This window comes from Miniopterus natalensis, chromosome 1 (assembly GCF_054644295.1).
Source record: "Miniopterus natalensis isolate mMinNat1 chromosome 1, mMinNat1.hap1, whole genome shotgun sequence".
Taxonomy (NCBI): Eukaryota; Metazoa; Chordata; class Mammalia; order Chiroptera; family Miniopteridae; genus Miniopterus; species Miniopterus natalensis.
In genome coordinates, this window is record NC_142081.1 from 170,360,881 (window position 1) to 170,383,547 (window position 22,667).

General features: G+C 40.7%; 1 long non-coding RNA gene across 1 annotated transcript in view; it reads right to left on the bottom strand.

The window, feature by feature from the left end:
• Positions 1-806: 806 nt before the first annotated feature.
• The window catches only part of LOC107533015 (uncharacterized), a 137,886-nt gene continuing 116,025 nt past the window's right edge, over positions 807-22,667 (bottom strand). Inside the window, exon 4 of the long non-coding RNA XR_015714413.1 lies at positions 807-965. This is a non-coding gene — a long non-coding RNA (uncharacterized LOC107533015). The remainder of the gene's footprint in view (positions 966-22,667) is intronic.

Here is a 22,667-nt window from a genome sequence, read left to right on the forward strand (position 1 = left end):
AGACTTTCCTAAGGAGTTTCCTTAAAATGAGCACCTGCCTGGGTCGTTTGAATTAATATATTTTATTGGGGACATGGGGATCTATATCCTTGTTAAAGTTCCTTGGTTGATTCCAAACAGCAGCCAGCTTAATTACTTCTGAAATTTCTTCTAACCCTGAAGTTTTATGTTTCCAAAAATGTCTACAATTCTGTTCCAAATCCAAAAATACGTAGATTCCCAGGAGGACCAACTATCTAAGTCTTAAAACCTCCCCCAAAATGAACTAAACCTTACCCAAATGTTTTGGGGATGTTTTATAGGTTTTGAGGTGGGTTGTTGTTTAGGGGGTCTATTTTTTTAATTAGGTAAAGTGAAAAATCACACCATCTTCTTTGAGCCTCTGGTGGATTTATACAAGGCAATTCAATCATATCAGAAAAAATGAGTAACTGGCTGCCTGATTCCTCTGACAAGTGACACAACTCCGTCCTGTTATCAAGCCTGTAGCAAGAGACTGGCTGTGACACTGGAGACAGAGGCGAATGTTTCAGGAGCTCTCGTGCCCTCAGGGAAAGGGAAGGTGTAAGTGATTTATACCAGGTCACACAGCGAGCCAGGGGGCGAGCCAGAAATAGGATCTGCACCTCCCCCTGGGCAGCCCATGGTCCATGTGGCACACCCTGAGGATACAGAAGCGCCCCTCTGCTGAGCAAAGAAGCAGACAGAGGGACTTCCATTTAGAGGTTCATAAGTGCTACTCTGAAAAAAGGAAGAAAATCCCCTGTTCATGCTCAATCAAGTCCAAACCAAGGTGAGGGAATGAGGAAATGTTATTTATTTTTGTAAGATGAAAGACCAGTGTATACTTACTCACTTCCTGTCAGCAGCACAGAAGGGCTTGTTTTCCCAATCATTCTTCATGCCTGGTCTCACACAGTGCTGCTTGGAAGGCAAGAAGATAAGGGGTGATTCCTAGAGCTGGCCTAGAGAAAAAGAGATTTTCCATTTTCTTTACAAAACCATATAGTATTTGAGTTGATTAGATTTCTGAGTGTGTGACTCAATGCAGAAACTTCAAAGTATAACAAGTTAAGTATTAAATGTCACTGGAGGGCCTGGGGAAAAAAAAGATAATTTCTTTTACCCAAAATCTTAACCTATTCCTAAGAAATAATTCAATCTGTTTAGGCTGAAAGTGTTTGGATATAGTTACATATTTCTTTTTAAAGTATTTTCATCTTTTTCACTTCTATCCTTCTGACACGTGGTGAGCTGATTCCTCAAGGGTAAGCGTCAAGCCTACCTCTGCATGCATGCGCACACGTGCACACACACTCACACACACACACACACAGCCTCCTAATACCCCCTATAAGTGTTCCACACTCAGGGTACTCGATTAATATTTTGGAATTATTCAATTATAGAAATAAATAAATGCATTCAATAACCTATATAATTATCTATATTTTTTAAAATTCTGGATTGTATGACAATAAACAGGTATTTTGAACTAAGGGCATGAGTGGAAGAAGGAAACATCCATTTATTTACTTTTTATACCTCAAAAACTGGATAAAACAATGGTTTTTGAGGTATTGATTTTTTTTTTTATGTTTTTCTATATTTTTAACATGTACATAATGGACATCTGTTTTCCTAATCCAAAAAATAAATAAACGTATACAAAGCTGGCAAGTATGAATCAAAGCCTATAAACATAAGTGTATAATAAATAGCACTTTATTTTTTATGACTAAACTTACATTCTGAGTCCAAGGCCCTTTTTCACTGGGCAGGTGAAAACCTCAGCCCTGTCTCTGGTGCAAAGAAAATGCGGAAGGTGAGGGGCAACCAGTCCACACCAGTTGGACCTACACTTATTCCTTATAGCACAGTAGCGACCACCTTCACCAAGTCAGGGTTGATCCCTGAAGATGGAGTTGTGACTCTAAGGGTAGGGAAGTGGAAAAGATGAAGCGGGACTTGGTATGGTTTGGGTAGGAAAAGAAAGGACACCAGAAAGAGAAACTCCCAAGCTCCCATCCTAAGCTTATCCATGGAAACAATCCTGTTTTAGATGACTACGAACACACAAAGTCCTGACGATGGTATAAAGGATGTTTGATCTTTTCCTCTGAGTCGTTTTTCCTTCCACATGGGAATCCCTTCAGAAGAAATTCCAGGAATTCCTGCTTTGGTTGGATCCCTCCCATTTCCCTCAACTCCCCAGCATCTACCTTTGTCTCATTTTCATCTTGGAGATATTTTACGTATTTGAAACCATGAAATATAATCAAGGCTCTGTCTTTGTTGGGTAGAGGAAGAACCCTAAAGTTCACAGAAGTTGAAAAAGATCTTTTTTAGCATTGAAGGAAACATCTTTATCTTGCTAATATTGACTGTCTTTTATATCTCCGCTTGGATGTCCCTTAGGCAAAGTCACTGTTTGTTTACTGTCATTAACAAAGCCCTCCTTCCCACCCAGAAGCAGCAGAAGAAAAATCCCATCCTGTCACCTACAGGCAGAAAGGAGATGGAAGATAGGGGAGCTAGTTGCCCCCTTTGTACTCAGTGATTTCAAAAACTGGTTGATTAGCATATTAGCATGTCCTCAAGAAGTTCACAGTCTAGTGGAAAAGACAAACACCACTACCTTGCTACAATCCGAGTACTCTCTAAAAAGAATTTTTAAATTGCAGTGCGTTTACAATTAAAATTAAAATTATAGCTTAAGACTGAATGCAGTTTATTTCTGCCTGGAGGTATCTGAAAAGACTTCATAAAAAAGTGACATTTCAAACAAGCCTTCAAGCATGACATAGAGGTGGGCAAGTAAAGACAGTGGGATGGCAAAGTATATGGGAAAAGCATGTAAGGTTGAAACCACATGACGTGTTTACAGCCTTTCAAGTACAGCGGTGGGTCTAGAATACAGTGGTGATCAGAGAGAGGAATGACCACATGGAAAGATAGGTTGTGACCAGATTTTACATAAGTGATCCCTGTACAATTGGGCAATTCTGACATCTTATAAAATACCCATCATAAAAGACTTGTCTGATCCTAGAGATACCTGGAGCTAAGATATGAACTGCAATTATATCTCAAAGTCACAGAGCAAAGAAATAAGTATGAATATGTACCTAAACTGCTTGCCTGCATTCTGGTCTATTAAAGAACACACTATCTCGTATTATTAGCCCCTCGTTCTGTATTTTTCCCATAAAAGCTTAGGAACTTTGTGGTCCTCTCACTAAGCTGAAGAATGTTTTTCCACCTCACTCTCCAACTCCTCTCAAGCCAGCTATCCCTCCTCTAATGGACGAGTTTAAATTCAACATCCATATCCTTATTAGAAAAGGTAGAAATGGGACCTTTCATTTTTACTTTTCCCCTCAATTTGCTAGTGATGAGATTGGAAGAAACTGCCCCTACAATAGATATTGATGCCTCCTCTTTCCTTTATATTCAGTTTCTAACAATTGTAGTCAAAACCCAATAGCCAGAAAGTGAGGACTGGAATAACCAAGGATCCAGCTGTATGAATGTTTATGCCTGTTCAATATCTGATATTCTTCCTTCTTTCTGAGATAATGGAATGTTTGCTCAAAAAATCAATAAGCTTTTGTGAAGGGAAAAAGCTAAATACGTTACAGAGTTAGGTACTAACTGGAGGGGGCAAGCTGATGTTGATGGCAAGATTCTCTCAAGAAACAGAGTGTTTCTCATAAAACCCAACCATTGTTAGTTTCTCATAAGCATTTGTGTTTGTGTGCTGTAAGCATGACTTTTAAATTTAGGGTTACAGAAACTATTTTTTCATTAGTTTGTATATCTGGGGCTTTTTTTCACGAGTTTATTACTTTATCTCTGTGTCCTAATCTCTATTTGAACCTTTCTTGGACAAAGTAGGGAGAATATGAAGGAAGCTACATGTTGCTTTGGTAACTCAACCTTCCTGACATTTCCACAATTGATTTAACCTTGGATCAATGACATTTTCAGCTAATTGTTGTTGTAAGTGGAATTAACTTGCCCAGGTATGGGAGCACTCTCGTTTTCTTTACACAAGATACTATCCACATAATAAGTGAAATAAGTTTTATCAAGGAAACTAAGTGGATTTTTAAAAGATTAAAATATAATTATATATTATTAAAATTAAGATTTTAAGGGCTATTGATCAAAGTTTCGTAAATAGCTTCTAACCATCTCTTATAATAAGCAAAGAGTTGGGGGAAAATTCTGGAGAGAGCAGAAGTAAAAAATCTTAAAAATAAAAAAGACTTTACCCACCATAAAAACTGTTGAACACAGAAACATCCTCCTAATGTAACCAGCTCAGCTGAATACATTTCCATTTCATCTATCAGTGTGCCTCAAATGGGTAAACAAAATCCTGAACATAAAGGGTTTCTGATTTTCTCTTTTTCCTTTGTAATTTGTTTTTTGTACAAAATATATCCTTGACTATTCAAATACAAAATAACAATTGTAACAATAGAAGAAACTGGTCTTCTCAACATGCCATTTCTCTGATATAGTATGGACATGACAAACTGTCCAGCTGGCTCTGGAGAGCAGCCGACAACTGCCAACAATCCTAAAATAGGCCAGATACTCTGCCATTACCAAACAAAGCAGTAATTCAGAAAGCACTGGAGTGATGTAAATAAAATCTCTGACGTGCAGAAAGCAGTGGATTTAATCATGAGTGATCCCTGTACAACTGGGCAGTTCTGAAGTCACAAAATAGTCCATCCTAAAAGGTTTGCCTGATCCTAAATTTGGGACAGCGGAGGGTAAAACAGGTCCTGGAATTATAAGACCAGAACTGGCTGCCAGCCTTGCTGCCTGACAGACTGAACCCTGTATAATCAAATACTCACAATTTCTCAGCTTCTAGAGACCACCATAGAGATGACAGTTCAATCCCTCAGTTTACAGGTGAGGAAACTGAGTCTCAGAGTATAAGAGACTTGTCCAAAACCACCAAAAGCTAAAATCCCCCATTCATTCAGCTCTCTAATTGGATGCAGCAACTACAATGGTAAAGAATACTGACATATTCTTTCAATAGAAGAAACTGGTCTTCATTCATTCATTCAGTATTATTTGTTGAGTGTCTACTATACGCCAAATGCAATGCTAAAAGTTTGTATCTCCCTGGAAAAAGCTGTTACATCAAATAATATTAGTATCTATTTTCTCCCTTGTACAATAAAATACTGATTGTTTCTGCCATAAAAGTAATATACGTCATTGATAGAAATTTTGCAAACTATAAAAAAAGTTGAAAGGAGGAAAAAGATCACCATTGAAAACCACTTTCAAATTTGGTATACTTCCTGCCAATCTTTTTCTTAAGTACAATTTTCATTGTCTTCCTTTTTTTCCTTCGAACCAGCTGTAATCATCCTGCACATACAATTATATACCTTACCATGTAGCATTCCTCATATTATTAAAGACTCTTTGTAATCTTCATTCTTAACAGCTGCAAAATATCCTGAAGTGGATTTAATCATCTATCCAGTGTCATTTCCACTTTGGGGAGTGTATGCATTTATAAATTATGAGCATCTTTTCAAAAAATGTTTCCCTATTTTGGAATCCTACCTTGAGAGATCAATTTATGATTGGCATGTCAATTTTCTTCATGGGAATTTAAGGCTGTTTCCTAAAATTCCCAGAATTGTGATGGGAATCAGAATGTGTGACCCTCCTGGAAACATATCATCTAATGGTTTTTTGACAGACACTTTTACTGGCACCAAGGAAATGAGAACTGCATCGTTTCTTTGTCCCTGGCCTGCCCACTGCTTTCTCATGTTCAATATTCTCAACCACTGTTTAGATTAGGCTAGTTTATGCTGCCTGTGAAATTATCTGTCATTAGTATAGTAGAAAGTGCCCCACCTTTCCGAGTTCCTCAATGATATACTGGACACCCAGTTAAATTTAAATTTCAGATAAACAATAAATAATTTAAAAGTATTCATTTTTAATCTAAAATTCAAATTTAACTGGGCATCCTATGTGTGTGTGTGTGTGTGTGTGTGTGTGTGTGTGTGTGTGTGTGTGTTCTATAGATAAAATATATATATTTTTTATCTTTTTTGTTGAGAGTATATGTTTCCATGTCTCTGGATCTATTTTGTTCATCAGTTTATTTTGCTCATTAGGTCCCACATATAAGTGAGATCATGTAATATTTGTCTTTGTCTGGCTTATTTCGCTTAGCATAATATTTATTTCCTAAATCTGGCAACCCTATCAACTCTGCCCCTTGCTAGTTGTTAGGCTTGAGTAATCGTCTTACACCTCTCAGCCTGTTCTGGAAAATGAAGAGAATCACGTCCATCTTACAGGGTAAACACATTTCACAGAGAGGCACAGAAAAGCCCCCGCACACAGTTCACCTTCCTCCATTCCTCCGCACTGAGTTTCATACTCTCCTCTCCGCCCTTACCTACCCCTCCTCCCAGCTCTGGGCACACCTGGCTTTATCCCCTCTTCCCTGGAGATCTGGGTCTCCCAACCCAGCCACCCACCCCTACCTACCCGCCCTGCATCTGTGAGTTTGAGGCTTGGTTCCATGAAGTGGCTCAGATCCAAAGCTGGCCCCAGAGGAGCCGGGACATCACAGTCCAGTGTGCTAGTGAGTGCCAAGTAGACGTTACGGGGCTCCACAGAGCAGAGAGGCCTGGCCCAGACTACAGAATCCGGGAAGGCCCCAGAAGGAAGTAATATCCGAACCGAGAACCGGAGGGTGAGGAGTTGGCAAGGAAGGGGGAAGGGCAGGTGTACATGGTCTTCCAGGCCAAGAGAACGGCATATGCAAAGACCCAAAGGTACCAAAGTGTCATGGAACTGACAGAGCACAGAGGACGAGAGAGAAGTGCTGAGAAAGGAGGACTGGCTCATCCAAGGGCCTGTGGGCCACGTTGGACCATTGGATTTTATCCCAGAACAGGAGTAGAGCGTGGGCTAGGGGGGCAAAGGCGAAGCAGAGGGGCGATGCGATCTAGTTTCCAAACGAGAAGCAGCCCTCCGGTTGCGTGGTGGAGGAAAACAAGGACAGCCTCACGACAGAGATGAGTTTCAAGGGTTGTGGCAATAATTCAGTCGGAAGGCAACAGCAGTGGTGAGTAGATTACACTTCCTTCCTGCCTTAAGAAAGGGGAAACGGAAAAGATTGAAAGTGGGTGCCCCAAATGAGGCAGGACAGAGAAGGGCAGCAAGGGCGTCTTGGACAGTTTGTAGTCCTGCCTCTGCGTATCACTGGGACCTTCCACTTGCTTGTAATAAGAAGCTTCAAAGCGGCTGAAGTAAAGGGAGAAATTTATACCTACAAACTCCAGGGGACTTATGTCCACACAAAAACCTGCTCATGAGTGTTTATAGCAGCTTTATTCAAAATTGTCCAGACTTGGAAGCAACCAAGATGTGTGTCAATAGGTGAATGGATAAACTGTGGTACATCCAGAAAATGGATTATTCAGAGCTAAAAAGAAATGAGCTATCAATCCACAGAAAGACATGGAGGAGACTTAAATGTACATTACTGAGTGAAAGAAGCCACGTGAAAAGGCTACATGCTTATGATTCCAACTAGGTGACATTCTAGAACAGGCTAACCTGTGGACACAGTTAAAAGATCAGTGGTTGCCAGGAGTTAGGCCGACGGAAGGACAAATAAGTGGGGCACAGGAGATTTTTAAGGTAGTGAAACTACTCCACGCGATACGATCACGGTAGGTACATGTCATTTTACATTTGTCAAAACTGGTAGAATGTACAACACAAGATAAACCCTAGTGTAAACGATAAATTTTGGGCTATAATTATTTGTCAATGTAGGTTCATCCCTTAGAACAAATGTACCACTTTGGTTACATGAGAGATGATGCTGGGAAAGGTTATACATATGGAAGCTCTGTGCTTTCTGCTCAGTTTTGCTGCTCTTAAAAGTAGTATATTCATTAATAATAATAATAATAAGCCTTCCAGGAGTAGAACTGGCTTTAGGAAGAGCAGCCAGATACAGAGTTTCAACCAGTGTTTTAAGGACCAGGTTTCTCTCACTCTCCCATCTCCCGGTTTTACGCCTCTGTGTGCACTACATTCTCAGATTCCACTTGTTACCACGACGGCTCCCTCAGCCCCAGCCCCTCCATCCTTACAATTCTAAAACCAGTGGAAATGAAGATCTACTTCTAGTCCTAGTGGCCGTAGTAAATAATTTAGGGCATCTAACAAGCATGATGGGGTCACATCATCCTGAATCAATGTGGCCAGGTCTGGAACACGTATCGAGGCCAGAGTCACTTCTACTGGGACCTCATGGACTGCGACAGGGATGAATGAGCCTCAGACAAAACCTGGGGGTTGTTACCAAAGCTGGGTCAACCCATGCTAGATACATAAGAACAACAAAGGTCCACTATACCTTGTTCATCTTCGATTTTGGAAACCCAAAGCAGAGCTGAAAACAATAGTTCAGCAAGAACACAGTGATGGAAGGGAACCCAAACATGAAGCCAGTCCATATCACGTACGGCAAGGGATGGGTGAGTCAAAATCTTTACAACTGGTATGGTACAGGGACTGATACTCAGCATGGATGCCCGCTGCTCTGTCCATCAGTGGGAGCTGGCGCCTACCAGCCCTGCCTGGGGAGGCTATGCAACTGGTCGGGCTGGGGTTGATGGACTCAATGCTTAGGAGTCTCTAAACCAAACAAAATGGAACGCTTCAAAGGCTTAAAGAAGGAAAGAGAAAAGCAAGGGCAGGAAGGGCCGAGATCATCTTACACAACTAATCCTTCTTAAAAGGCTTTAAAATAATTCAAACTGAGGATTAGTATTTTCACAGTCATTCCTTCCCACTGTCCATTGGTAAGCAGTTCAATTCCCTTATCCTTTCCTTCATTTTCTTCTCAGACCTGGAAATCATATAAGCCAGACACATTTAATTAAATAAGAAACTTAACATTAGCATTAACAAGGGATCATGGTGCCTTACACAGTTCCAGTTTTCCAAGCAAATATTCACAGGGAGCACAGAAGATGTTTTCTATAATTTTGTTACATGAGCAAATGATCCCCTAAGGTAATTACTCCCATATACTACCCCTGCCGAATGTGTACACATGAAATTATGTCAAAATTGAATTTTGTTAAATCTAGCCATATTTCAAAAGTAGCCCAAACACAGATCCCTCTTGGTAAAAAGCACAATTTAATTTTGTAAAGCAAATTGGAATCTGTGTTTTGGACACCTGATTTACAAAGGGTCATTATAAGGGATCATAGAGCAGTAACTATTGATTGAGGGTTGGCCACATGCCTAGCATTATGCTGATAACAAGAGAGGATACCAAAAGAAATAGAAAAACTTCTTTCCTGCTGTTACGGAGCTCATCACTTTATTAGGGACTCAAGTCCTTTACACAAACAGAACATTTAAAGAAAATAGAAACATATAAGAGCAATATAAGTGCTGAGTGGTATAATACATCCTGTACGGGCCAGAAAGACCAGGAGGAAAAAGATTTCTGTTCACAAAATGCTTCAGCAACCTCAGATAAAAGTATGTGATGAACACACAGCCCGTATCCACTCATAGAGGTGGTGGAATCCAAATTACCGCGTTGGGACTGTGGGTTCTCATCTCAGACCTGCCACCATCTCGCTTCTTCCACCTTTGGCAAATTACCACACCTCTCACTGCCTTCCCTGCAAAATGGGAGAAGCAATCCTCTTCAGGGCTAGTAAAGAATAAATAATAAAGAAACGGTAGACGCAGTAAAAGATAAGGGCCTAATAAATCCTGACTAGTTAGTGTCCGGCCCCAAATGGAACACTACGTGGAGCATATGGCATCTCGGTTTGTAGGCGGTTATGTATCATCGATTTGGTTGAATTTGTCAGAGAGGTGAAAGGGTCTGCTTACACAGTCTGTTATTAATTACTGTGAAGGATATTTGCAACATGGAAATGCAGATAATTTCTCAGATTAAGTGCAGACATCTGCCCCATTGTAATATGAAAGCATAATTGTCATTAGCAAAACTATGTTTTTCTTACACTGAAATGGAAGAATAAAGTACCACAATTAAATATGTTGACCAACACAGTGATTAAATGGATATTTATGCTGCAGGGGAGGTTTCTAAATCAATTTTGTTTGCTTTCATCTTATCATACAAGTCATATGGGGTAGGGTAGTTGTATCTTTAAACACAAATTTATGGGTTTCTTAAACTTCTTTTTGAGGAAGGTCCCTGACCCTTTGATTGGCTCACCTCCTGCTGATCCTGCTGTCCAATCCCTCCTCCTCTACCTGACTAACACCCACCCCCAGTATTTTGTATGTTTGATAAAGTGTAACAGTACCTCATATCGGAAGATTGTGTACACTAGGGGTTCACTGAACAGGCTCTGGAGCTAGGCTTCTGAGAGCCGAATCTTGTGTCATTGATTCCCAGCCATTCACACACACAGTCTCAGCCTCAGTTTCCTCATCTGTATAATGGGGATAAGAACAGTGTCTCTTTCACATGGGTGCTATGAGAACAGATGAGTGCTATGGTAAGTGATACTCTGCCACTCACTATCATTTTATATTCTCTGTGTAATAAGAAAGAAAACAAGATTTAAAATTTGGCCTTCCTGGACCACTTTAAAAACTTCTTAATTGATTTTTCAGCCAGGGCTTGTTCCATTCCAATCTGTTCTGCACATAGCCACCAATGGAATATAGGTAAAATGCCATTTGATTATTTAAGTCTTTTAAATTAGATGAGTGGATAAAAAAGCTGTGGTACATTTATATAGTGGAATACTACTCAGTCATAAAAAAAAAAAATAAGGAAATCTTATCTTTTGCATAAGCTGAATGGACCTGGAAATTACTATGTTAAGTGAAATAAGCCAGGCAGAGAAAAACAAAGTACCATATGATTTCACTTATATGTGGAATCTAATGAACAAAATTAATTAACACAGTGGAGACAGACTCATAGATACAGAGATCAGACTGACAGTTATAAGGCAGAAGCAGGTTGGGGGTTGGGGACTGGGTTAGATGGGTGAAGGGATTAAGCAAAGAAAAACAAGAAAGACTCATGGACACAGACACCAGTATGGTGATTGCCAGAGGGAAGGGGGGGTAGAAGAGGGTATAGGGGGGATAAATGGTGATGGAAGGAGACTCAGCTTGGGGTGGTGAACACACAATACAATACACAGATGATGTATTATAGAACTGTACACCTGAAACCTATATAATTTTATTAACCAATGTCACCCTAGTAAATTCAATTTAAAACACACACACACACAAAAAAAAAACCCAGATACTTTTCAAAGTCTCCCACCACTTAAGGTAAATGTCGAGCTCCTTAGTGCTGCATAAAATGCCTTCTATGACCTGTCCCTGTCTACCTCAATAGCTAGTCTCTCCTGGCTCCCAGCCTGGAACTTAACCCACTGACATCAAACTACTTATAGATCCTGCAATACATCAAAATATCTGTCACTGCTCAATCTTTGTTCATCCTGTTCCCTCTGCTGGAATTCTTCCCAACCACGAACTGGATTAACTCCAACCAGGCCATTATACTTCAGTATAGGGGCCACCTGCAAGCCTTTCCCTAATTCCACAACCAGCTGGGTCTCCCGTGCAGTCCCCTAACATCCTGTGCATCTCTTCATCGGTATAGTATGCTATCGTGATTAAGTGTTCAAATTACAGAGATGGACCACGTAGGTTTGAATCCTGGCTCGGCCACTTATTTGTAGTATGACCCTGAGCAAGTTTCTTAAACTGTTGTGCCTCAGTTTCCTTATCTATGAAATGGGGATGATAAAAGTACCTACCTCATGGGACTGGAATAAATTAAGGGCCACCATATTAAGGGGTTAATATAGTGCATGGAAGAAAATATATACTCAATACTGTTAATACCATATTATACTTAATTTTCTGTTTATGTGTGCCTGGCCCCCTGAACTATTCACTCCTGCTATTAAGCACTGTTACTTGTTTTTTGGGGTTTAATTCCCAATAGTTAGCCAAATGTCTGGTATTGTGTTCACCAGTTCTCCTCTCCTTCCTGGATATATAATTAAAATACATTTCCCACACCACTCTTGCATCTACCTACTTCCAGCCTAGAATATGGAATCATGTGACTGAGTTTCGTCCAAAAGAACATGAGTTCCTGTAAGATACAGCATTACCAAACCTGGTTCTAATACAGCCCAAACTATCTTTCAGAGGTTGTTTCTCTACCCATGTGGCTAGAAGCAAAGAATTCACATATTCTGGAATGTGGTGGTGCCACAAGGCGGAAGAAATGAAATCCCTGGATCACCCTACGAGGTGAGCAGTCTCAGCAGGAACATTCATGCTGGACTTAGGGGAGCAAGAAAAAAACCCTTGTGCTCAGCTACAGAGATTTGTGTTCCATAATTAGCATTACTTACCCTGATTAATACACTGGGTGTTGGATGAAATTTTGTTGAAATGAATGAGTGAATGAATGACCCAAAGATTAACTACGAAATATTTAGATACGATGCAACTCATGAGCAACAAAGGTAACGCTAAAAACAGAAGGCGGCTTTAAGAGTTAAAGAAGCCTAGAGATAAAGCAGGAGATAGGAAAACGCAAGCAAGCCGTGTGGAGCATCCCAACTACTTCTGCCCCTGCCTGTCACAAACACAGTTCACTTTGCCTGCTGTTCTCTGGCCTCTTTTTGTCAAACAGCCATAAAAAAGCCATAAACAGAGGAGAGTCTGAGATGGAGTTTTTGCTTCTGCTGGACAACTTTCTGACCCCTGGGATGAGACAATACAGCATTGGGGATTTCAGGGTGAAATGACTGAGGTTCTTTAATAGGTATACGGAGGCAGCTTCTCAAGGGGGATAGAAAATGTAACCCTGGAGTTTAATCTCTTCTGCTTTCAGATGCTGTTGAAGATCAGATTATGGGTAATGGACCACGACCACCTACAGTTTTCAAGTGATCATATCAACTTACCTGTTTTCCATGAGGCATCAGAAATTGTGGAGGGAAATAAAGAAAAAAACAGAAGACTTCTCCAAAAGGGAGAAAGGAAAGGACTCTCCCTCCCTAGGGTATGAGAGAGTTGTGGAGTGTAAGAGTCTGTGAGAAGATGAAATTTTGTGTTTGTCCAGGACAGTAGGGAGGAGAGGAGAGGTGACAACGTGGCAGGAGCCCCTGAGGAGCGCTCTCCTGATCCGGCACCACAGCACCCATTCAGACTTGCCCGGGTTATGCTTTCCCAACCTTTGGGCTGGGCTCCCTTCCTTTTGCGTTTGTTCAGATTGTGTACAAACTGTGGAGATGGTCCTGAAGGAGGTCCAACTGTGAGGGATTCTCTACTCGCTGATGAAAGCTACAAGGCTGGAAAATAGACTGATAAGAAGGGCTGGGTTTGAAAAGATAAAAGAAGACAATGAAAAAAGCGTTAACTTCTTCAGCATTTTGCCTTGAGCTATTTCAAAGAGCAATGGCTATAGAATTGGTTAGTGACAATTCATCTCAACGAATAGCAGAATTTTCTCATGTGACAAGCATTGTGCGAAATGCTATGAACAAAGAGCTAAATGTGGGAAGTTCCTGGCCTTTAAAGAGTTCAAAATGCAGCAGGAAAATTAAAATGTACAATTAATTACAATGAAATATGATATGGATGTAATACTATGGCTGGCAGTTTTCTGGGAAGTAGAGGAAGGGGCAGGAATGTCAGAGAAACTTAGAAAGGAAGGGATATTTGAACTGAGACTTGAAAAATATCTTGATAGATATCAGACAGACCAGGTGAGGAAAGGGTGTCCTAGACAGACAAGAGGAAAAACAAAGAAAGAAAAGAAATGACAGGCTCTGTTTAGGGAAAATCAGTAATCTGGTATGTCTAGAATTTGGGGTACATGAGGAAAATTGAGTAGAGCAAAGCTTTAAAAAGTTAGTCTGAGCTAGTTTATAGAGTAACCAATCTTGAATTCCTGTCAAAGATTTAGATTTGAAGGTGATGGAGACCCATCACAGGTTTTCAAGTAGCAAGATCACTCGGGCATCAACTACACAATTAAGAGTCAGGGAGCCGGGCTAATAGGCTATTGCCTAGATTAGAGAAGTGGTAATGAGATTGAGGAGGAGGGGAGAAATACGAAAAATATTCCCTCAATAAAACTTGAGGATTTGGGTGTCCAAGTGGATATGGGAGGGGTGATTTCTAAGCTTGGACAATTGCGCGAATTCAAATACTGTACAGTTTTCTTTACCACTTTGCTACCTATCGTGCAATCTTTAGACACCGGTTATGGGGCCCACACATTACTTTTCCCTTCTCTCTGCCCTTTACTACAGAATGGTGCATGAATACCACATTTATATAAAACCCTTCCCTTCTCTCTGCCCTTTACTACAGAATGGTGCATGAATACCACATTTATATAAAACCTGGCTGTAACTCTTTTCTCATGAGTTGTATGAACCAAGGGGTTAAAAAAAAAACCAAAGAAATTCAACAACAAAATCTTAGTTTTTAAAGCTCTGGGATTCATTTGAACCAACTGTTGCCATGGTTTTGAGAGTCTGAAATCAACATTTCAAGGTAATCCGAAGATCTAGGTATCGCTGCAGTGCTCAGGTACCAAGGAACAATCTAAGTGCCCTACCCCAGTAGAGACAGAGCTCCCTTAAGACTCTGCACGTGCCTCAGATTGGTATTCTGCTTAATCACTGGTACTGTGCTAATTATAGCATGACACCATGCAGAAGTGGGACTGTTTTAAAGGCTAGCAAATGGCATTATTTTAATAAGTTATTAGGAAATTGCTTTTTGAGGATGCAATGCAAGTACAAGTTTCTCAATTAGGAGAATTATGTGGAATTGATGAGATATTTGAGCACACATGATCTGCAGCTAGCGACCCATCTGAAACGCACCAACTGGGAGGGCAGGCTAATGAGAAAGAGGATGACCTGATTCATTACCTGAGAAAGATGATAATGGAGGCTTTAAACGAAGGGCGCTGGAAGCCTGCTTGTCTCCCAGCTACACCCACTAAAGTTTTGTTGGCCTCTCACCTGTGTTTAGACCTGAAATAAAGATGTCAAGATGGACCAAATCTTTGAGAGAATTAGCCATCCTTCTTCAGTAATATTTATGGGCAAGAAAAGTAAATTATTATTAGTTAGTTGAACAACCCAAAAATATTGATGTGGTATTTGGGGCTTATTTGTAAGATGGGGAAGAGTTGTTTGAGATAGGAAACCAGAGGAGAGAAGGTGGCAAGTTTGAGAATAAAAGATCCTGAGATCCCTTCCATGGCCAGGTAGAATATTTTAGTTCAGAAACTCTCATACATAGAAATTCATACCTAAGTTTTAAAAAGCATCATGTGGCCCTACATGGACATTTGTATTCTCCATCCCTCCCCCCACTGGTGTGTGTGTGCATGTGAGTGTGTGTGTGTGTCTAAGAACTGGGGGGGGAGAGATGTGAGGAGGGAGAAAAGAGAGTATGATTTCTTCTTTATTTTCAGCTCAACAAAGCATTCATGTTACATCTCAGATTACCAGTGATGCCACTTGGAAAGTCTCAGGAATGTTTTCTTTAACCATTTTTGAAATTTCCTGTGAGAAACTGCCTTTTTGCAAGGCTCCAGTTATTGACTATTGTCAAAAATGGGTTTCTATATTTAATAGGCCAACACATTCCTTTAATATTGAATTTGTCACCTGGAAATTGGTAGGGCCCTGGTTGAGTTCTGCGAGCTCAATGAGCCTGTTGTTTGCTGTGATCATCACTCTCAGCAGATTCGGAAGTGCTTGCTCAACTCTAATGTCCAAACAATTCTTCAAAATCTTTTTAAAAGATCTTTACTTTGGGCTTTGTAAAAGAACTTGGGTTTGACAAATGTGCTCCAAATGTCCCCAATTTGTCATCTGTGGGCAAAATTAAATTGAAGTCCAGCAGGAACAATAGTCATTAACTAAGTGAGGTTAGATGAACAACTCTTAGAGTGGAGGGAGTTTTATATATACACACACAAATGCATATACCCACATATATAGCCTAATTCTGAAGACGACTACGAAGGAAACTGCCTGGTGACATTACCAGGAAAGCATAAATGGCTCAGAGGCTGTAGACTAAAATTTTACTCCCTGAAACTTCAGGACAAATTTTACATTATCTACTTGAGTTACCAAAGACACAGAGCTCAACTCTGTTCTATAGGGAATTAAACTATGAAATAATAGTCTTAGAAATAAAAAGACATTCACGCTGCTTAGCCACTTGGTTAGATGTTTGACATAATTTGTAGTCTGAAGACACTGCACCTTCAGTCTTATATCAGAGCAAAATTCAAGGAATGAGTCGGCTGCTCTCAGCAGGAAGGAGAACAGACACATTTTTCAAAAGAAGCAATAGACTTGTTAAAGGTTTGACATACCACAAACATTTTTATTTTGTTATCAGACTGGAAGGTGAATTACTTATCCCCTGACTTTACTGTCAGGTAACTTACAAGTTTACTTCTCAGCCAAAAACTGTGGAAAAATCTTAGGAGAAATTGGTAGGGCAAAGAGGAAGGAAATACAAAGATGTAATAAAGCTATAGTGGTGCCCAAAATGACAAGAAAAAACAAGTGAAAATAATCTGACTTGTACTGCACCTGTGAGAGAAGATATTATGGCCCCTTTCTGCATCTGAATCTCACAGGTTTATTTTGAGAGTTGAGAGAGCTGTGCCAGCTACCACATTCGCTCTTCTAAAACAGACTTTACTTAAGAGAAATTTACAGAAAGTCTTCCTGCAGCCAAGAACAGAGTTTCAGTTCCTTAGCTTTTGACTATTTCACTAAACTCTTCTAGAATCTAGAGCTACAATGTAATTTGGTGTGACTAAGATATGCTAATTCATAGGTTGTCATAATAAGCAAAATCTTGGTTATGTAGTACCTGTGTCCAAAGAGCAGGGTCCCTTTATCAGTCATTTCATTCATCTTCCTGGGGAGCAGGGCAATGTGTTATTGCTCTCATTCCCCGAAAGATTCCAAGACTTGAGGCACTAAGAAACAAAGCAAAATGACAGAGGAGCTGGTATTGATGGCTCCTGGCTATGCCACTGAGGTCTCACCAGAAGCCATCTACTTCACTGAATGTACAGCATTATTAGTTTACAGCTGGTAAAGCATTTAAAGGCTGGGCGTGCCTCAGCAGTTGAGCGTCAACCTAGGATCCAGGCGATCAGGGTTCAATTCCCGGTCAGGGCACATGCCTGGGTTGCGGGCTCGATCAATGACTCTCTCATCATTGATGTTTCTGTCTCTCTCCCTCCCTCTCCCTTCCTCTCTCTGAAATCAATAAAGATATATTTTTTAAAAATAAAATTAAATAAATAAATAAGGCCATTAGATTACAGTGGCTCTAATGTCTTGGTACCTTATGTAAGCAAACCCAAATCTAAGCCAGAGTCAATGCACTTGAACCTAAGAAAGTAAAACTTCAGAACAACCAATCATGCCCTGGGCAGTGTGGCTCAGTTGGCTGGAGCATCATTCCATGCACTGAATGGTTGCAATTCGTTCCTGGTCAGGGCACATACCCAGGTTGCGGGTTTGATCCCCAGGCAGGGTGCAAATGGAAGACAACCAATCAATGTTTCTTTCTCACATCGATGTTTCTCTCTTGCTGTCCCTCTCTTTTCTTCTCTCTCTAAAATCACTAATAATTAAAAAAGAACAATCAGCCCGGCCGGGCGTGGCTCAGCGGTTGAGCGTTGACCTAGGATCCAGGCCATTGGGGTTTGATTCCCGGTCAGGGCACATGCCCGGATTGTGGGCTCGATCGATGACTCTCTCATCATTGATGTTTCTATCTCTCTCTCTCTCCCTCTCCTTTACTCTCTCTGAAATCAATAAAGATATATTTTTAAAAAAAATAAAAAAGATAAAAAGAACCAATCCCCAACAGCCAACTAACCTTTCCCAAACAAGGCAACTGCTTAAGATATAACCAACCAAATGAAGGATTTGTTTTGCTGCCATGTCTTCTATATATAACCTCTCCCACCCTGATTGGTGTGGTTCAGCTGGTTGGCCACTGTCCCATGCACCTAAAGGTCACCAGTTTGATTCCCAGTTGGACATATGCCCAGGTTATGGGCTCGATCTCCAGTAGGGGGGCATATGGGAAGCAGCCCATAGATGTTTCTCTCTCCTCTTCTCTCTCTCTGTTCCTTTCTCTCCCTCTCTCTCTAATATTAATAAAAACACAATTAAAAAAACACACACCCTCTCCCCTAGCTCCTGTGGGCAAAGAGCTCTTAACCATTTTAGGTTTGGTACGGCCCAATTCAAATCCATATATGCTCAAATAAACTCTTGAAAATTTTAATGTTCTTCAGTTCATCTTTTAACATACCACAGCATCAAACTGGTTACTCCAATTTTTAGCTTTCACAATAACAGAAATCATTCATCTGATGTTTAATGTTATGCTCCTCAGTAATAGTAATACATTAAATTCATTCATTCAACAAGTATACCTTAAATATCAACTATGAACCAGTCACCATATTAGGTACCAGGAACCAAAAATAAATGAGACATGATTCCTGACTGCAGAGCTGAGTCTCATATGATGGAGACAAACATGAAAGTTAATAAATACAACACTTGAAAGGGCTGAGAAAGAAACACAGCATAGGAGCCCGGTGAAAGATATAATTAATGTCAATTAACCATGATTTTGTTTTTATGCCTTTCTACATCCCATTTCCTAGCATGGTACTAGACACAGACAAGCACATGATAAATGTGGATGGGTGGATGGGTGGATGGATGGATGGATGGATGGACAGGAAGAATGAGTGAATGAGTGAACAAAATAAGAATAAATTGACAACTTAGGGAAAAAAATCCTTTGACAGGTCATGTGTTCTCATTTTAGGTTTGGGAAAGCTGGTGAGGGTAATTGGGAAGTATGATAGAAAATCATTGCCATAGCTAAATGTTCAGAAAGGCTGGATAGAACACCACGGACAACTAAACATCAAGCCAGAGGGCCAGTTAATTGTTTCTCTGTGGGTATAGAGCCCCAGTTAACTTTATCTCATTTATTTATTTACTTACTTACTTATTTATTATTTGTGCCTGCCTTAGTTCAAGCATTATTTCTCCAGAGACAACTTAGCAGATCTCCAATCCCACACACAGCTCAAGTCAGGGTATCTTTCAAACACTTTTATAGAATCATGGACTATTACTTCATACCACTGGTCTCAGCTTTTTTTTTTTTTTTTTTTTAATTTATCTTTATAGTTGAAAGCATTACAGATGTCCCCTTTTTTTCCCCCCCCATTGGCCCCCTCCACCCCACTCCAGCCCTCTCCCTAGGCCTTCACAGCACTATCGTCTATGTCCATGGGTTATGCATATAGGCATATAAGCTCTTTGGTTAATCTTTTCCCACCTCCCCCACCACTTCCCCCTGAGATCCCTCAGACTGTTCCATGCTTCCATGTCTCTGGATCTATCTTATTCGTCAGTTTATTTTATTCATTAGATTCCACATATGAGTGGCTTATTTTGCTTAGCATAATACTCTCTAGGTCTCTCCAAGCTGTCTCAAAGGATAAGAGAGTCTTCTTTTTCCCAGCTGCACACAACAATTTGTATGATTCAGTTTTTAGATTCATGCCTATCCCCCCCCAGTATAATATAAGACAAACAAGAAGAGTAGGGGCCCATCTGTTTTTTCCTTCCAGTGACAACTCCAACACCTAAGACAGTGCTTGGCACGTAGGAGGTGCTAAATAAATATTTGTTGAATAAGTAAAGAGAAACACACCTGTCTCACTAACCGACATACTGAGACTATGCAAGGGAGAATTCTTTTTAAGAGTTCTATAAATGTTTGCTTTTAAAAAGAAAAGGATTTTGTGGGGTTTTTTAACTGTTCATATATAGACACTAGAGAAATATATATTTATTTCAAGAAAAAGTGGATATGAGTTTGTTTCAATCATTCAAGCAATCCCAGCTAAGTGTGGGTTGGAAAATGTCACTATTTGGAGTTTTAGGGAGCCAATAAATAATACCCATTTCTTCTCTCTCCTATTTAAGGGCCAATGAATACATAAAGGTGATGCACTGATCGTTATGTTAGCCACTGAAAGATGGGCCTGTCAATCTATAACCTAAATAATTTATGACCCTTTCCTGCCCCTCCCTCCATACTAGACTTTGGAAAAGCACATTGGAAGGAAGGGCTGGCTCTGTAAGACACATACACCTCAGCGAGGGTTTCCTCATTTATGTATGGCAGTGCAGAAAGTAGAACATATCCACAGAGTTCGGGGCCTTGAGAATCATGGACCAGTGGATGTTACCCAGGAAACTCACAAGAAAGAATGGGTGGAAAAGAGGCCAGATGGGTTACTCTAAGTCCCTGCCCACAGAACCAATGAGGCCAGAGAAAAGGAGATCCCATACCCTATGGCAGATAAACCCTTGGTAAGAAGCCCTTTTCCAACCACTGGGTCACAGCATAGTATGTGACACATGAGTGTGAGAAATGGGAGAAAATGTGATATGAAAGTTTGTTCTTCCAGGTGGTGTAACTCATGCAAGTCACTACCATTTGTTGTTGATAATTATCTCATAGGTAATACAAAATCTTTCCTTTGTAGGAGCTATGGTATAATAAAAAGTACCAAAGCCACAGGCTCACACCATTCAAGAGGTTCTGATATCAGAACGTCCAGGTGGAGACGAGAACCCAGACATCTGTGTTCCTGGTCTGCTTCCATTCACTGCTGCCCAGTCTCCACCCAGTCCCGGCCTCCTTGCAACACCCAAACAGCCCTCGTCACATGCCTCCGCAGCAGAGGCCATGAATGTGCCATAAATATAAGAAATAGGAGATTCATTGGTGCAGTGACATCCGCTCTTAACTCAGAGATGTTTGCCTTAGGAGATCTCCTCCTGTCTTATTATAACTGCTCAGCACCCTATGACTTTATGCTCAACTCCTCGGTGCTTAGGTTCTCTCATCTACCCTTCATTACGTAAGAACAGCAGCTACAACTTGCCGAGCACTCACTACGTTCCAGGCACTGTGATAAGCAATTTATATGCATTATCTCAGTTCTCATGATCTATGCAGAAGAATAAATACCCCATTATAAAGATAAGAAAACTGTGGCTTGCAAGAACCAATCTCTTGCTCAGATTCACACGTCTAGTAGTAACTGAAGGAGCTGAAAATTCAAACCCAAGAAACTTAACTCCAAAGCTTGTACTCAACCGTCACAAACACAGCAGCTAGAAAAAAGGAGAAACGGCTTTTTAGACAAAGACAGTGCAGGTTGTCACCTTTTGGCTCTGTTTAGTATATAAGAAAAGCAACTGAGTGTAATATTGCCTCATCTTGGGACAGCTTTTACCTCAAATCCATTCCTCTTAAAGAGAGGGCCCTTATACCCACTCTGGAGTCCAGCTGAAGTCATCCTCAGTAATAACCAACAAAGATGGCCACAGAAAGGGGGCAAGATAGAGCTTTACAAGAACACTTCAATGAAATGTCACCTTTGTTTCTACTCTAGATGTTTGTGGCAGTAGTCTCTGCAGATGGTCCCACCATGCCTCTTAGTACATCACCACCACAGTGCATCTGCACTGGCCGTGTGACACTCCGATACAGTGTGGCAGAATCGCTGTGCAACTTCAGGGGCTGGGCCTTGAGAGATGGGCGCCTTCCTCTCTCTCCTCTTCTTGCAGCCCACGCACCACGCTTTAAGAAGCCCGTGTAGAGAAAACTAAGGCGCTCCTGTCAACTGCTGAGCCCCCAGCAGATGGGCAGCACCCTACTGCCAGCCATGTATGTGCACCAACTTGGATGTTCCAGCCCAGCCGAGTCCCAGATGCGGGCCATCCTGATAACACCATGAGAGACAGAAGAATGGCTCCGGCTGAGCCCATTCTACCCATCAAGTTGTTACAGATAATCAAATGCTTGTTATTTTGTGCCTCCGGTTTGGGGAAGGTTTGTTGCACAGTGGTGACTGGAACATAGCCCTCCTCTGGCCCCTGGGTTTCTGGAACAGAAATGTTATTATTCTTATCATCCACGAGGGAAGGCTTCACTTGCAACAGCATTTGTTTAAATGAGAACTGTTTCCTGTGTTCTACTTTTCTTGAAGAAAAGGTAAAGCTAAAGAAATCATAAAGCAAAATGTAATTACTATGTTGGCTGGCCATTCCACAAAGAGCTTATACATGAATATTATGTTTCAGATGGTAGCTATTTGGAATTAGCCTCAATCCTTTAGCAAACAAAAACCTCCAAAGACTAGCTGATGGTGACACTGGGAAGTTGGCAGGTAATCAGGAATTTAGTGAAAGAAAATGTTTATCTAGTGGCCCTTGTCACAGCTTAAAACCCAATTTGGGCTAATGTCTGTAAATGGAGAATAGCTATTAGCAAATCAATTAATTAGGGTCTTGTTGGCTTTTCCAGTGTCAACTCTAATTATTTGTTTGTCTGATCTGAAGTATCCTTAGATTATTTACAATCCTTCCTGCCAACCAACAAAAGATAGTAAGGTTGAATCTCACAAGTATGTGGGA